The sequence below is a fragment of the Scyliorhinus torazame genome, chromosome 6 (assembly GCF_047496885.1).
Source record: "Scyliorhinus torazame isolate Kashiwa2021f chromosome 6, sScyTor2.1, whole genome shotgun sequence".
Lineage (NCBI taxonomy): Eukaryota > Metazoa > Chordata > Chondrichthyes > Carcharhiniformes > Scyliorhinidae > Scyliorhinus > Scyliorhinus torazame.
The window spans coordinates 303649438-303663551 of NC_092712.1; the positions used below are offsets into that span (position 1 = coordinate 303649438).

The following is a 14114-nucleotide window of genomic DNA, read 5'->3' on the forward strand; positions in this document are numbered from 1 at the left end:
GATTGTAACAACACCCTTGACTGACTCTCTAGATGTTCATTAGTGGAAAGAGGCGGAGTGTGAGTGCCTCGTGTCTTTTATAGTCAGATCGCACCCCTGAGTGTCCTGCCTGCTTATTGGTCGTGTCCTGTTCTCTGTGTCCATTAGCTGCTTGTCTGTATATCATTATGTTTGTGTCTGCATATCATGACAATTATCACATTGCGGTTTGTGGGAGCTTGCTGTGCACATATTGCTGCTGCATTTCCTACATTACAACAGTGGCTACACTTCAAAAGTCCCTCATTGGATGTAAAGTTTTGCAAGGTGTGGTATAAGTGGAAGTCTTTCTTTCTTTGAGTTTTACTGGCATTGATTCTCTGGCCCCAGCAGCCAGTTGGAATCTCACTCAACTGATTATTCTTCACGTCTGACAGCATCTTTCCCCTGCGTAATATGATGGGCGTGTACCCAATCAATTCCATTGGAGATGGAATAACTTTATATGATGCACTTTTGGCTGATGGCTGGAGGTCAATCTGTGAGAGACAGGGGGCGAAATTCTCCAACCCCCTGCCGGGTCGGAGAATCGCCGGGGGCTGGCGTGAATCCCGCCCCCGCCGGTTGGCGAAGTCTCCGGCACCGGATATTTGGCGGGGGCGGGAATCGTGCCGCGCCGGTTGGCGGGCCCCCCCGCTCGATTCTCCGGCCCGGATGGGCCGAAGTCCCGCCGCTAAAATGCCTGTCACGCCGGCGTAAATTAAATCACCTACCTTACCGGCGGGACAAGGCGGCGCAGGTGGGCTCCGGGGTCCTGGGGGGGTCGCGGGGCGATCTGGCCCCGGGGGGTGCCCCCACGGTGGCCTGGCCCGCGATCGAGGCCCACCGATCCGCGGGCAGGCCTGTGCCGTGGGGGCACTCTTTCCCTTCCGCCTCCGCCACGGTCTCCACCATGGCGGAGGCGGAAGAGACTCCCTCCACTGCGCATGCGCGGGAATGCTGTCAGCGGCCGCTGACGCTCCCGCGCATGCGCCGCCCGGAGATGTCGTTTCCGCGCCAGCTGATGGGGCACCAAAGGCCTTTTCCGCCAGCTGGCGGGGCGGAAATTCGTCCGGCGCCGGCCTAGCCCCTCAATGTTGGGGCTCGGCCCCCAAAGGTGCGGAGCATTCCGCACCTTTGGGGCGGCGCGATGCCCGTCTGATTTGCGCCGTTTTGGGCGCCAGTCGGCGGACATCGCGCCGTTTCCGGAGAATTTCGCCCAGGTTCTGCCACAAGTGCCACGTATGAAGTGGTTATCAGGTGCCATTGTGGGTTGTTCTTTACAGAGTTGGAGTCTGTTGCCAAGTTCCTGTAACCACTGATTGTCATGGTGATGTCATCATTTCTCCTTGACATTAGCTCATGCCTCCCAGGTGCAAAAATCAATATTTAGGGCCTTGTTGTCATGCTTGTAAGCATCCTTGAAGCAGAGCTTTGAACGTCTTACAGCTCTTTTGGCTCCAGCTTCCTCTTCAAATAGAAAATCCATGGATAAATGTCCATTGTCCATCCTGTGCAGATGGCCGAACCAGCTATTTTCCGCTGCTTGATGAGTGCCAACATGCTTGGAAGGTTTGCCTTCGAGGGGACTGTCACATTGGTGATTTTGTCCTTGCAGAAGATGCCCAGAATGCACTGCAAAGAACAAAGATGTAAATTGCTGAGCTCCCTTTCTTGATAGCTGTACATCATCAATGTTTCGCAGCCGTACAGCAAGATGTTGAGAACACACGCCTCTCGAACTGGCATCTTGGCCTGAAGGGTTGGCTTGATGTTATTGTTATTTCGTGAGTTGGCTGAAAGTGGTAGCTCTTCTCTCTACGTGAGTTCTGCATCAAGAGACAGATCGTCTGTCACCTTGGACATTTTCTAACCACTTTTAGCCGGAGTGGTTTTTTAGTGTGAGCAAGGGTGGAAGCATGACATAATGATGATTTTCTTGATGCTTGAAGTAGGGCAATTAGAACAATAATGTTTATTAGTCACAAGTAGGCTTACATTAACACTGCAATGAAGTTACTGTGAAAAGCCCCTAGTCGCCACATTCCGGCGCCTGTTCGGGGACACTGAAGGAGAATTCAGAATGTCCAATTCACCTAACAAACAAGTGTTTCGGGACTTGGGGAGGAAACCGGAGCACCCGGAGGAAACCCACGCAGACACGGGGAGAACGTGCAGACTCTGCACAGACAGTGACCCAAGCCGGGAATTGAACCCAGGTCCCTGGCGTTGTGAAGCATCAGTGCTAACCACTGTGCTACCGTGCCACTCATATCATAACTAACCTCAGATATTTGACCATGAAGGATGTCACAACACAAACCAATCACACCTGCACTGTTTTATGGTTTGGTTTCCACGTTGAATAGTATTTGGATCTCTCTTCAGGTAACTTGTGGCCAAATCAATATTGGGAAGGTTTGCCTCTACTCATGAGATATTTAGATCTGACTCCGGTAGGTTTCTTCAAAACTATTTCATTTATCCTATACATGTGAGGCGATTCTCGGTAAGTAAATCTCTCCTGTATGTTTTATTTTGGTGCCTTCCTTTAATGAATGTTTTTGGATTCACAGAGCTTCCTGAAGTGTCCTTCTTTCTGCATTGGAAACAGTCTGCTCCCCCTGTTTCGTACTCTTGCCTTTTGTGCTTCTTTTTAGCCCTGCAGCTTGGGCACCACAAGACGGCTGCTGTAGGTTTGCCTCCCCTTTTCCCTGTTTTGGCAAGCTTTTGAGTGGGCATGGCTGCCACCTTTGGGCATGGCTGCCACCTTTGGGCATGCCCACCGAACAAAACCTGGGTATTTCCACCGATTATAGCCCGATTTTACTAATTTTCACCTGCCTAGAGTATTGAACCACTTATTTGAGTGTTTGGTCATCCTCCGTCTGTAAAAACCTGACAGCTTTTTGTTGCTGGTGGGAAGGAGTTTTAGGTACCTGGGGATTCAAGTGTCAAGGGACTGGGGTCAGCTACATGAACTAAATTTGGGCAGGTTGATGGAGCAAATGAAAGGGAACTTCCGTCGGTGGGACGTGCTCCCGCTGTCACTGGCGGGGAGGGTACAGACTGTGAAGATGATAGTCCTCCCGAGATTGCTGTTTGTGTTTCAGTGTCTCCCAATCTTCACCCCCAAGACATTTTTTATGAAGGTGAACGGGGGGGTGGGGGGGGGCCTTGGCCCTTTGAACTTTATTAATCATTACTGGGCGGCCAATACTTTGATGATTAGGAAATGGGTAGTGGGGGAGGAGTCGTTGGGGGAGAGAGTTGAGGCGGCATCTAGCAAGGCACGAGTCTGAAATCTCTGTTAAAGGCACCTCAGCCGTTCTCGCCGGCTCGATACGCCACATGTCCAGTGGTAGTGGCAGCCCTGAGAGTGTGGGGGCAGTGGAGGCTACACATGAGACTGGAGGGGGCGTCGGTGTGGTCACCGATCTGTGATAATCACAGATTTGCTCCGGGGGGTGCTGGATGGGGACTTCAGGAGGTGGCAGAGGGCAGGGATTGAGAGGTTTGGGGATCTCTTCATTGAGGAGGGTTTCCCGAGCCGGGAGGAGCGAGAGGAGGAGTTTGAGTTGCCGGGTGGGAACAGATTCCGGTACCTGCAGGTATGAGATTTTGTCCGGAGGCAAGTTCCAAGCTTCCCTCGCCTCCCCCTGAGGGGACTACAGGATAAGGTGATGTCAAAAACAGGGGTTGGGGAGGGGAGGGTCTCGGAAGTATTTAAGGAACTGATGGAGTGGGAAGGGGTCCCAATCCGGGAGGTGAAGAGGAAGTGGGAGGAAGAGTTGGGAGGGGAGTTGGAAGTCGGGCTATGGGAGAAGGCCCTGAGGAGAGTCAATGCATCCTCGTCGTGTTCCAGGCTCAGCTTGATCCAGTTCAAGGTGGTCCACAGGGCTCATATGTCTGTGGCCCGGATGGGTAGGGTTTTTGAGGAGGTGGAGGACAGGTGGGGGCGGTGCGGGGAAGTTTGGCGAATCATTACACATGTTTTGGGCTTGACTGAAGCTGAGGGGATTTTGGCAGGGATTCTCAGATGTCATGTCAGAGGTCCTGGAAGGGACGGTGACTCCGAGTCCAGACGTGGCAATATTTGGAGTGTCGGAAGATCAGGGAGCCCAGGGGGGGAGAGAGGCCTACGTTTTGGCCTTTACCTCCCTGGTGGCCCGGAGGCGGATTTTACTGGGATGGAGGGACTCGGAGCCTCCAAAGTTGGGGGTGTGTGTCAGTGACATGGCAGGAGTTCTTTGGCTAGAGAAGATTAAGTTCGCCTTAAGGGTTCATTACAGGTGGCAGCCGTTCATCGACTTTGTTAAGGAAAACTGACCGTCAGCAGGAGGGGGGTTGGGGGGGGGGGGGGGGGGGAGGGAATGGGAGGTATGGAAGTGAAGAATAAGGGCAGGGAATCTAATATATGGGTAGCTCGGAGTTAGGGTGGGGGGAAGTTGGGTATGTTATTGTGGGGTTTTTGCGTGTCGGACTGCACTGTTGTTTAGAATGTTAAAATGTTAAAATTATAAATGCCTCAATAAAATATTTTCTAAAAAAAAAATGCTTGACTTTATAGGCCGGGGCATCAAGTACAAGAGTTGGCTGGTCATGTTACAGTCATATAAAACTTTAGTTAGACCACATTTGAAATATTGCGTGCAGTACCGGTCGCCATGCTACCAGAGGATGTGGGTGCTTTGGAGAGAGTGCAAAGAAGGGTTACCAGGATGTTGCCTGGTCTGGAGGGTGTTAGCTATGAGGAGAGGTTGAATAAACTCGGATTGTTTTTGTTGGAAAGACGGAGGCTGAGGGGAGACCTGATTGAGGTCTCCAGAATTGCGAGAGGTATAGATGGTGAATAGTCAGAAGCTTTTTCCCAGGTGAAAGACTCAATTACAAGGGGGCACAGGTTGAAGGTGAGAGGGGAAAGGGGAGATGTGCGGGGAAAGTTTCACACAGAGGATGGTGGGTGCCTGGAACACGTTGCCAGTGGAGGTGGTGGAGGCAGGCACGATAGCAACGTTTAAGATGTATCTTAATAGACACATGAACGGGCGGGGAATGGAGGGATACAGATCGTATGGGGAATAAGTAGTAGGTTTAAATAAGGAATCTGGATCAGCACAGGCTTGATGGGCTGAAGGGCCTGTTCCTGTGCTGTAATGTTCTTTGTTCTATTAGTTCGATTTACAGATGACAATGCCCTCGTAGCGAGCACAGAAGAATGATTAGAAGAACCAGCAACAGCAGACATGGACTTTGGAATGGAGAACATTGACAAAACCAAAATCATGCAAAATCACCAAATGCTCATAAAAGCAAGTGAACCAGAACTGGGTGCACAAATTCAAGCAGTTAGCAAGCATAACATCTGCAGATGGAAGGTGCAATAAAGTAACAAGTACATGGATAGCAATGGGAAAGGCTGTACTCTGTAAGGAGAGATAGTTACTAACCAGGGAGCTGAATACACAGCTCAAAAGGGCAACTTATTGAGAGCTTGATTTGCTTGGGATCCTGATATTAAATGCAGAACTCCGGATGCTGCCAAATAAGATTGATTAACTCAGCACCGAGTGGGTATTGACAACTGGGACATTTAATCCGCCCTCCTTGATGCTGCACAAGGCACAGCTCTTACTCATAAGGCTATCAGAGAATCCACATTGTACGAGCTGGCATAGAATCACAGTCGGGACAACACCACTGTTTACCTGGTTAGACAAATAGAAAACGATTCACCAAGCAGGAGGGGATGGAGCAATGAGTTAAAATGATGAATTGCAATTTAGTCCAAAGGCTTAAGTGATTTAATTTATCATTAATTGATCATTAATTATCGCAAAGAAGAACCAGTTGCTTGTTTCCAACTATAATAATTTTCCATCTTGTCGCGTCAAATAGCACCATGAATAAAGGGCCTCTCTCTCTCCCATCTGTATTCTACTGTCGATGCATCTGAAGTGCCGCATTTAATTTCAGTATCCCTGCAAGTAAAAAGGAAGAAAAAGAGTCTCCTGAGAGATGCGGTGTGAGTGGGTTGGGCTGTTACATTCTGCATGGTCAAATATCCTAAGCTGTTTACATGAAGACATGTTAAGATATTTCCCCTGCTGGAAGCATCGAGGAGACAGTGGTATGAGACAGGCTGCATCTGATCACACCAAATAACACCCCCGCTGGAAGTGGTTAGTAAATTCTGCCATTTTGGCTTCACGGTGACAGGTAATCTGTCTCAGTGCAGAGAGAAAGCAGCTACCACTTTTGGTCAACTCTGAAAATAATGTCACACTGGCAGCAATTTTTTTTTTAGAATGCAGAACGGAAAACATAGCAGACATTGTTCCAGACACACGCTGCCTACCTGTACCATGGCATTGGGTGTAACATCCCGCTTGGCACCTACGAGGTGCAAATGCTTGTCATCGCTGTTCTCCTTGCAGAGTACGAGCACCCCCGCTAGGGGCGGGGTATCTTAATTAGTCAATGTATAAAAGGTCGGCCAGTAAAGCACCAACCAGAATAGAAACCCAGTAGGGATCTACCAGGTACTGTACATATCATTTGTGTAAATAAAACTTGGTTCTTATTTTACTCGGTATGGAAGCCCCGTGTCCTTAGTAAATTGGGTGTCTGGAATTGCAAAGCTTTCCTGGGCGGGAAAAAGTGATACTTTTCCTGAAACTCTTCACGGGGAATGCAAGGCAGAGGGCTGAGAATTAACCCATGCATTGGTCTTAGTTGTATTAACACATGATCCACAGGGCAGCACGGTAGCACAAGTGGTAGCACTGTGGCTTCACAGCGCCAGGGCCCCAGGTTCGATTCCCCGCTGGGTCACTGTCTCCCGTTCTCCCCGTGTCTGCGTGGGTTTCCTCCGGGTGCTCCGGTTTCCTCCCACAGTCCAAAGACGTGCAGGTTAGGTGAATTGGCCATGATAAATTTCCCTTAATGACCAAAAAGGTTAAGAGGGGTTATTGGGTTACGGGGGATAGGGTGGAAGTGAGGGCTTAATTGGGTCGATGGGCCGAATGGCCTCCTTCTGCACTGTATGTTCTATGTACTATAGGAAAGGGAAGGGCTCCTCAGTCAGCTGGGGAAAATCAGTTGCAAAAAGAGGGAAAACAGGCAACACTGTGGCGCAGTGGGTTAGCCCTGTTGCCTCACGGCGCCGAGGTCCCAGGTTCGATCCCGGCTCTGGGTCACTGACCGTGTGGAGTTTGCACATTATCCCCTTGTTTGCGTGGGTTTCGCCCCCACAACCCAAAGATGTGCAGGGTAGGTGGATTGAACATGCTAAATCGCTCCTTAATTGGTAAAAATGAATTGGATACTCTAAATTTACTTTTTAAAAATAGTGAAAACACAAATATTTAACCGTCCTGGTTTAACCTGGTTTCTTCCAAGTAGGTAGGATCAGAACTGAACCTTTTGAGAAATATTTCCCCAATATGCCACAGTAGAAAAACCCAACTTGCTTCAAAGGGGTGCGACAATAAGTATGGATCAATCACATTTCCTCGGGAAAACTCAGTCAGTAACAAAAAATAATTGAAATGACCTGGCTGTCTTAGCACTCTTCAAACAATATGTGAAAACATTTGTCACAGTTAAAATTTTACTCAAACAAGGAAAAGATGTTTTCAATGAAATGTATTTTCTTCATATTTGGCAGCGCAGAACTGGCCAATCGACATCTGTGTCCATCTGTAACCCTGATGAACAGCCAACAGTTTTAGAGTTCACGACAAAAGGCTGGTCAGTGTCCTGGGTTATGGACACTAACGCTTTATGTCATGCCTCACGGCGCCGAGGTCCCAGGTTCGATCCCGGCTCTGGGTCACGGTCCGTGTGGAGTTTGCACATTCTCCCCGTGTCTGCGTGGGTTTCACCCCCACAACCCAAAGATGTGCAGGCCAGGTGGATTGGCGACGCTAAATTACCCCTTAATTGGAAAAAATGAATTGGGTACTCTAAATTTATTAAAAATTAAAAAACGAATTCACGTTTAGCAACTCACGCAATCGGCCATAAACAAAATCAGCTAACTCATGCCAACAAACACCTACAGTTTTAAGCAAGTAAAAACAAACATTTGCAAACCTTATTCTGATTGTAATCAGCCGGGATTCGTAGGTTTTCAATCATTAACTGATTGACTAATCCTTCTCGTGAGAAGATCTGTGAAAAATGTTCCAGTGAATTCTTTCTCCTTTCTATTTAGATATCACTGAGATTCACTTGTGCTTTTTACGACCACCAAAGCCACTCTGAATTGTTTTGTGTAACAGAAAGTTTCTACGTTACGGAAATAGGAACGATTACCTTTGTCCAGAGTAATTTCCTCTTTAAGAGGAATTTTAACTGGGAGTGGTGCGCGAGAGATGGAGGATGTTGGCAGGGAGTGGGCTAGGCACTATAAGCACTGTCATGTTTTGTGAGGGCCACGAAGAATCCAGCATGAGTTTCAAGGATACAAAGAAATAACATTTATTTACAAGAACATATATATACACAACAGCAGCAACCTCGCTTGCTGCTTACTCCTTCCTGCTGGTTCCAAACTGGCCAGATTTATTTATACAGGGAGTTTGCTAATGATTTCTCCGCCCCCCTCCTCATTGGGGAAGCTCATACTCCCACAGGATTGTGGAATTGTCATTAGTCCCCAGCCAATGGTAAGCAGGCAGGTTATAACATCCCTCACCCCCAAAGTCCAAAATATCCACCGAAGACCCTGGCGAAGGAGGGCGTCGGACTCGTTTTGCCGCAGGCCGGACACCATTTGCACGAGGCGCTGGATCGGGCAGCGTGTAACGAGACGGAGACCGGCGCTTCCGTGATGAACGGTGTAACGGTTATACATCCACGGCCCGTGGGCCCGAGGATTCCCCCTCTGATGCGTCCTGTGTCCCCATCTCAGAGTCAGAGTCTGCTGCCTCTGTCATCTCGGCGTCTCTATCTCCACGCGGTTCTGTAACGACCTGCGCAGGCTTTGAGTGAGGCACCAGAAGAAGATTGTGAGGACTACTTTCCATTGTTTCTGGTCTCTGCGGCTGTAGAAATGAGCTCTGGGGGTGGCGAATCTTTGGACGGGATAGTCTTCTGGACCGAACATGGTCCACATGTTTGTGCTGGAGGCGACCCTGGGCTTGCACCTGGTAAGATATAGGGCCCGTTTGACGAAAGATTACGCCAGGGACCCACTGGGCACCACCAGCAAAATTGCGAACGAACACTGGGTCACGGGGTGCAAATTGCCGAATTGGCCAATGTCGAGAAAAACCCTGTCCCTGCCGTTCTTGTGTGCAGCGTACTTTTGCGCCAATGTCCGGGAAAACCATACTAAGGCGGGTGCGAAGTCTCCGGCCCATTAGGAGTTCTGCGGGAGCTACCCCAGTCACTGCATGGGGGGTGGTCCTATACGAAAACAAAAAGCGAGCCAGTCTCGTGTCCATTGACCCGGAAGACTGCTTCTTCAGGCCTCGTTTGAACGTCTGCACTGCGCGCTCCGCCAACCCATTTGAAGCAGGGTGGTAAGGGGCAGTGCGGATATGGTGTATGCCGTTCATCTTCATGAACCTCGCAAACTCCTCACTGGTGAATGGAGTGCCGTTATCCGTGACCAGCACCTCGGGGAGGCCATGTGTACTAAAAGACAAACGCATCTTCTAATTGTTGCGCAGGACGTTGTGCCTAGCATCTTATGCACCTCTAGCCATTTAGACTGGGCGTCGATTAATAAACAGAACATGGATCCTTGAAAAGGGCCGGCGAAATCCGCATGCAAGTGTGCCCAAGGCCGCCCTGGCCATTCCCAGTGATGTAGGGACGCGGCCGGCTGAAGCTTCTGATGCTCCTGACAAATGGAGCAGTTTTGGGCCACCTTCTCAAGGTCGGCGTCAAGGCCTGGCCACCAGACATAACTCCGGGCCAACATTTTCATTTTGGTCACACCTGGATGCCCATTGTGCAAGTCTCTTAGTATCAGCTCCTGTCCTTTTTCCGGGACAATCACACGCGTCCCCCACAAGAGGACGCCGTCTTCCACGCTGAATTCTGACAGCTTGGAGGAAAATGCCCGCAACTCGCCTGGGAGCTGTCTATGTTGCCCACCATACAGGACTATGTGCAAAACCTTTGACAGGTCTGGCTCCGTCTGGGTCCACTCAAGGATCTGTGATGCCGTGACAGGCAAGGTGTCCATAAAATTTAGGGTTGCAACTATCTCACCGGTCGTGGGGGTCGACCTGGGGCCGGTCGATAAAGGCTATCGGCTCAGTACGTCAGCATTCGCTATCTGCGTTCCTGGTTTGTGCTCCAGAGAATACTCGTATGCAGCGAGCAACAAAGCCCAACACTGGATCCGTGCGGAAGCAATGGGCGGTATTGGCTTATCCTCTCGGAAAAGTCCCAGCAGAGGCTTATGATCAGTCACGATAGTGAAGTGGCGGCCGTATACGTACTGGTGGAAGCGTTTCACCGCAAAGACCACTGCCAGGCCCTCCTTCTCGATCTGCGCATACTTTTTTTCCGCTGCAGTCAATGTGCGGGAGGCGAAAGCTATCAGCCGCTCGGCCCCGTTCTCCATCTTGTGGGACAGGACAGTCCAAATACCAGACGGGGATGCATCACATGTGACGAGCAAAGGCTTTCCAGGATCATAGTGGGTTAGTAACCTAGACAACGACAATTGTTGTTTTACCCGCCGGAAAGCGGTTTCTTGCGGCAGACCCCAAACCCAGGTCTGATTTTTCTTTAGCAGAAGATGCAACGGGGCCAGCGTAGTTGCCAGATTGGGGAGGAACTTCCCGTAATAGTTTACGAGGCCGAGAAAAAAACAAAGATGCGAAGTGTCAGTCGGGGCGGGGGCCTGTTGAATCGCACGCACTTTCTCTGCGATGGGGTGCAAACCTTCGCGGTCCACCCGATAACCCAGGTAGACTACTTCTTTCGCCTGAAAGACGCACTTTGACAGCGACACGCGGTAAACCTCTCAAAATGACCTCCATAACGTGTTGAAAAGTTGCGCAGGCAGAGGATACTCCAAAGGGCAACCGTGTATATTCATACAGGCCCCGGTGTGTATTAATCATTACATATGGTCGGGAGGCAGGGTCCAGCTCCAACTGTAGGTAGGCATGACTCATATCTAATTTTGTGAACGAGAGTCCACCTGCAAGCTTCGCGTAGAGATCCTCTATGCGAGGCATTGGATATCGGTCAAGTCGGGAAGCCGTATTCACTGTAAGTTTATAGTCGCCGCCCAAGCGAACTGTGGCATCTGGCTTCATTACAGGTACAATTGGTGCTGCCCAGTCAGCGAAACGGACAGGCTTGATAATACCCAAAGTTTCCAAACGAGTGAGCTCCCCTTCTACCTTCTCGAGCAAGGCGTAAGGCACTGGGCTTGCCCGGAAATAGTGCGGCGTGGCTCCTGGTTCGACTTGGATATGGGCTACGGCCCCTTTTATTTTCCCCAAACCGGGCTGGAATACATCTGGGTATCGTCCAAGCACCTCAGTCAACCCTCCAGAAACTGTTTGGAGGATGTGCTGCCACTGCAAGTGCAAATGGCGCAACCAGTCCCGACCCAACAGGCTGGGCCCATGGCCGCGCACCACGATAAGTGGGAAACGCCCCTCCTGGCGTCCATAAACAACAGGGGTCATCGTAGTTCCTGCAATGTCCAATGGTTCCCCGGTGTAGGTGGCCAACCTGGCCTGTGTGTCGGTTAATGTAAGTGTCTGTATACCCTGCTTGATGCGGTCAAATGTCCTCTGGACGATCACGGAGACCGATGCGCCAGTGTCCAACTCCATCTCAAGCGGGTGACCATTGACCCGTACTGTCACCTTAATGGGGGCCACACGGGGAGCTGCCACACAATGCAGCTGCAGGCAGTCATCCTCCGTTTCCACGTCCTCAGGAGTAGTCGCCGCAGGTTCATCCACATGGAAGGTACGGCCCATGGGCTGGTCCCAGTTTCAGTCGGAACGACGGCGCCTCTGGCACCCCCAGGACCGGCGTCTGCGACGGGGTCGGCGCCTACAAGTCTGACACGGACATGGCTCCACATTCATTGGTTCTGGAGAAGGCTCCCTTCGGGGAAGAATGTCCGACGGCCACTGGCGCCGATCCGGACGCCGTCTCGCCCAAGGTACCGCAGGAGTGCGGGTGGATGTTTTCGGACGGAAGGAGTTGCGTCCCAAGGCATGCACTTCCATTCCCTGTAGCTCCTGCACTCCTCATTCTGTGCTCTCTCGGGACAATACTATTTGAATGGCCTGTTGAAAAGTCAACGTTGGCTCAGCTAACAGCTTTCTCTGGGTGGCTGCATTGTTAATACCGCAAACCAAACGGTCGCGTAACATTTCTGACAAGGTCTCACCATAGTCACAGTACTCCGCAATCCTGCGTAGCCTGGATAGAAAGTCGGCAAGGGATTCTCCTGGGGTCCTCTCAGCGGTATTAAACCGGTAACATTGGACTATCATGGACGGGGTTGGGTTAAATTGCTGCCCCACTAAATTCACAAGTTCATCAAACGTTTTGGTGTCCGGCGCAGCTGGGTACGTAAGGCTCCTAATCACCCCAAACGTATGCGGGCCGCAGGCAGTGAGCAATATGACCACCTGGCGCTCGTTTTCGGTGATATTGTTTGCCCAGAAATAGTAACGCATCCGGTGTGCATACTGGTTCCAGCTTTCCAGCGCAGCATCAAAAACATCCAAACGTCCGTACAGAGGCATGGTGTTACAGAAATCAACTTCCAACCTGTATCCAACAAAAATCCAGGGAGGTGGCTTCAGCAGTGTAGACAGCTGTTCACTTTAACCCTCGTCGCCAGTTTTGTGAGGGCCACGAAGAATCCAGCACGAGTTTCAAGGATACAAAGAAATAACATTTATTTACAATAACATATATATATAACAGCAGCAGCAACTTCCCTTGCTGCACTCTTCTTCCTGCTGGTTCCATACTGGCCAGCTTTATTTATACAGGGAGTCTGCTAATGATTTCTCCGCTCCCCCCCTCATTGGGGAAGCTCATACTCCCACAGGATTGTGGGATTGTCATTAGTCCCCAGCCAATGGTAAGCAGGCAGGTTCTAACATCATGATAATGGATCATGGCCCCAGATCACGTGCCAACCTATTGAACTTTTAAGCAAACCTCTGTTTCCAAAACAAAAAGACATACAAGCAAAAATTGGCTCAGACTTCAAAGTAACCAGTCACTGGGATTTCTACATGGATTATACTTAGTCCACAGAGAGACACTGGAATGTTGCACCCTTTTTCAGACAAAGACACTTCAAAGGAAGAGATGCAATGCAGAAACGGAACTGTAATCTCCTGTAGAAATAATGGCGGCTGTTTACCATCTCAGCAGAAACCATCTCCTGTGAGTTATATCCCAGACAATGTTTGTGTTTATCCCCTTCCAGGATACACAAGAAAAGGGGTTTAAAAACCAATTGCCAACCTGGTTTGTGTTTCAGTCTGGTGTTCTAGTTCTACTCTGCTTGTGTGTGCTGTGAAGGTCACAGCTGAAGAACATCCTCGGCACCCCTGCACTGGCAGGTTAAGCCTCCCTTTCTCTGATTGCTGGAAGCAAGTCAGCAAGGCCACAGTCGTAAAGGAAACAGGGTAAATCCTTTCAGCTAACCTGCAGAACCAAGAATCTCTAAAACAACTGCTTAACTGCTGAAGCCAGCACTATTAGAACCACCAAACGCCCCAACACTTCACCATCTACTTCTCACGGACAAGCCAAAGACCGATTTGGACATCTTTTTAACCTTTTTTTTGTGGACTCACTTCTCATTTCTGTTTAAATTGCAGCAAATTAAAAAAAGTGTAATATTCTTAAACAAGTAACTGTACTTGGATTTTACGGAGCAGCATCGGGAATAAGGGAAAGTCAGGGCCAATATATCAAAGTACTGATACGACCATCAATTCACACGAAACCAGGAGTAGAAGTAAACTGTGGTTTTAATAAACTAGAACAGTGCCTGCCTGCGACTGGTCTGTTAGTGGGAGCCGCCTACAGGGCGACTGCTCTTATACCTCCCCTCAAGGGGTGGAGCCAGGGCC

At 49.9% G+C, this 14114-nt stretch overlaps 1 protein-coding gene across 1 annotated transcript in view; it reads right to left on the reverse strand.

The window, feature by feature from the left end:
* The window catches only part of LOC140425825 (C-C chemokine receptor type 4-like), a 55953-nt gene extending 47744 nt beyond the window's left edge, over nucleotides 1-8209 (reverse strand). Inside the window, exon 1 of the mRNA XM_072510222.1 lies at nucleotides 8116-8209. The gene's annotated coding sequence lies outside the window, so the exon portion shown is untranslated. The remainder of the gene's footprint in view (nucleotides 1-8115) is intronic.
* Nucleotides 8210-14114: the final 5905 nt, after the last annotated feature.